Source organism: Quercus suber, unplaced genomic scaffold (assembly GCF_002906115.3).
Source record: "Quercus suber isolate HL8 unplaced genomic scaffold, Cork oak 2.0 scaffold_1141, whole genome shotgun sequence".
In the NCBI taxonomy this organism is placed as follows: domain Eukaryota; kingdom Viridiplantae; phylum Streptophyta; class Magnoliopsida; order Fagales; family Fagaceae; genus Quercus; species Quercus suber.
Window position 1 is genome coordinate 1 of NW_027070543.1, and position 2,983 is coordinate 2,983.

At 34.0% G+C, this 2,983-nt stretch overlaps 1 long non-coding RNA gene across 1 annotated transcript; it reads right to left on the reverse strand.

Annotated features, from left to right (window-relative positions):
- Positions 1–383: 383 nt before the first annotated feature.
- On the reverse strand, positions 384–2,616 carry LOC112007550 (uncharacterized). The gene is made up of 3 exons (XR_002882494.2): positions 2,307–2,616; positions 1,454–1,579; positions 384–1,361 (listed from the first exon to the last, which is right to left on the reverse strand). It is a non-coding gene; the product is annotated as an uncharacterized LOC112007550 (long non-coding RNA).
- Between the last annotated feature and the right edge of the window lie 367 nt (positions 2,617–2,983).

A 2,983-nucleotide genomic window follows, 5' to 3' on the forward strand; every position in this document is an offset into this window, starting at 1 on the left:
CTTCTATAATTTCTCTAATTTAGCTCTTAAAAAGTTTTTTTTTTTTTCTTTTCAAATTTACAGATCCACTTTGATAATCCAATCTACATCTCACTCTCTATTCTACAATTCATTCTATTAAAATATTATAACAAACCCATATAGACTTTTCTCCAAAAAAATACCAGATCAGACCCAAAATATTCTAAAAAGGCCTGGTGAGACCAAAATGAGCTGAAAATCATATAGTACAACTTAGAACTGAGAAAAAGAAAGAATTTTTTTTCCTCACAAAAATGAAATAAATTTCACATACAACACAGATTACCATGATCAAGACCACAGCTAAATATCTGATGACAAATAAACCCTAATAGCTGTAAGGCAGAAATTAAAGACGTATACACCCACGCAAACTACACCATATATATTAAAATCAACCAAGTTCCAATATAACAATCAGATCTGCATAAATCATAAGTATATATGTATCAACCTGGTTCCCGAACAGGCAGAAAGATAGACAAACAACCAAGAACTCAAGAAGCGAATCTCTACGTTTTCTAAACTTTCTGGTTCCATTTTATAGGCAGATCGATAAAGCACAAATTTTTTTTTTTATTTTTTTAAAAAGATAAAGCACAAGAAGTTGTGTACACATGTTTTTTCAGTAATAATTTGGAGAGAGAAGAGTCAAGTGCGACAATCTAGACTCTAGATGGACAAGTCACAAAAGGCTCAACCATGTGTGCACGCGCTCTCTTTAGCATATATAATATATTATTTCCTCCTAAAATCAGATGGTATGGAAGAATGTCATGTCTAATAATGATCATGATAATGAAAAACACCCAGAAAATCAAATGCGAAAAGGAAAACATTCAATTTTCACTAATAATATAAATCTTACGCCAAACACTGATAACCAACATAAAATAAAATAAAATAAACACAGATAATTAAGATAAATAAATCTTCTAAAGCTATTTTTTTCTGTTGAAGAAATTAGAAGCAAACATGCATTTCATTCTTTTTCTATTTTTATACCATGAGAAAATGACAGAATATGCCAAAAGACCCAAAATATACGCACATGTGCACGCAGATAAATATTATAGAATCTATGTAGTAATAACTCAAAACAAAAGCATAACAGGACACTTTGATTACAGTAAAGCGGTATATCATTCTCGCCATTGTTAATATCAGCAAATGGGACTTCGTTCTAGTGGTCATTGGCAACAACAACAGGTTGTCTTGCAGTCAAAATGGACCAAATCCTTCTGCATATGCGTATCAACCGTAGGAGTAGAACAACAAGGCTAAAAAGGGACCCAACTACATTACCAATGAGTTCTAGGACCGGCACAACTTGCTGAAATCTGAAACAAAATGGAATCGTTAGAATAACAGTAAAATTGACAGAGCGTCAATAATGGGTTATGGGGAGAAAGAAGTTGAAATACTTTCTCACCCTTCATGTTCCATTGAGATTATTTGGTGAAGATCGTGTATTATCTGTAGGAGTAGAACAACAATGCTGACAAGGGTCCCAACTGCTTCAGAGATGAGTTCTAGGACCAACTCAACTTGCTGAAATCTGAAACAAAAACAGATTTTTCTTTAAAAATAAAAATAAAAAATTTTCTTTTAATGGTCAAAATGTAAGAGGTCTTTATGACTAAGAGGTCTCAAATGGTCAAAATGTAATTACCAAGTACCCAGCAATCGGATGATTTAGTTGATCAATATATATTAAATTGAATAATGAAACTTTCATAATATTGATGCGAATGAGAATCTTTTATTCCACCCGTAATATCCCATTTTTTACACTGGTATGCATTTTCCTAGACAGGGAAAAAAATCAGTATATCATGTGCATTTTTCCCCCATTGATTCTTTTAAAGGTGAAAAAAAAAAGGAGTGGCAGATTGTGATTGTCGGAATAGAAAGTGGACCAGTCAGATTTGGACATGATTATATTGAGACTGGGGCAACCTCTTCGTTCTAACAAAGATTTGTTGATCTACACAAGTGTAGTAAGTGGTTAAGAAGAAGTTTGATGCATCTATTCTAACACTTATATAGGTATATGTACACATAATTACACACTAGCTATGATTTTTAAGCAAATAATTTTTTTTGTTTTTATTTTTTTATAAAATAAAAATGAGGGGTATTCGAATCCAATATTTGTCACGGAAGAGATTAGACACTACCACTAAACTACAAGATCAATGACAAGCAAATTATGATTTAGTACACAGTACAGAGTATTTAGACTGTCAAATGAACCCAAAAAACAAAAAAGGAAGAACTCAGACCACCAAAGCTCCAACGGCGGAGGTTTCAGCCATCAATCCCACCTCTGGGTTTCGCCTGACCTCAACACGACCAAGAGCTCCTCCGATCATCATATCTCTCTCCGATCTAACAGTCTCGTGCTCCTCCGTGACAAACAGCAACCACCACATGATGAGAGTGAGGGTGAGGGTGACTGGGTAAGACCATGAGGGGCGGATGAGAGTGAGAGTGAGAGTGAGAGTGAGTGAGGGTGAGGCGAGAGAGACAGCTGAGTTGAGAGAGAAATATATATTTTTGTAATTTTACCTCTACCCTTTTCTTTCTTTCTTTCTTTCTTTTTTTTTTCTTTTTTTTTTTTAATATGTCTTCCCATGTCATGGGATGTCCCCCCACCCCCCAGGACTTTTTAATTAATAAGAATGTATTCAATCGTACAGAGAATAATAAGAAGTTTACACGGTACAGAACAAGCTGAATTTCTAGAAGATCCTCACACCTTTATCCTCTTATAACCTGTAACAATGTCATACACTAATAAATATTTTTATTTGAGTCTATATATCTATGAGGACAATTTCTGCCTTGCTAAAGAGATTATAATAGTAATGCTAATCATTCCAATGGTACACAATAGTAAGGAGTAGCGTGGTATCCAATAAAAACGGATGTTGGAAGTTGGAAGAGTAACACAATTGTT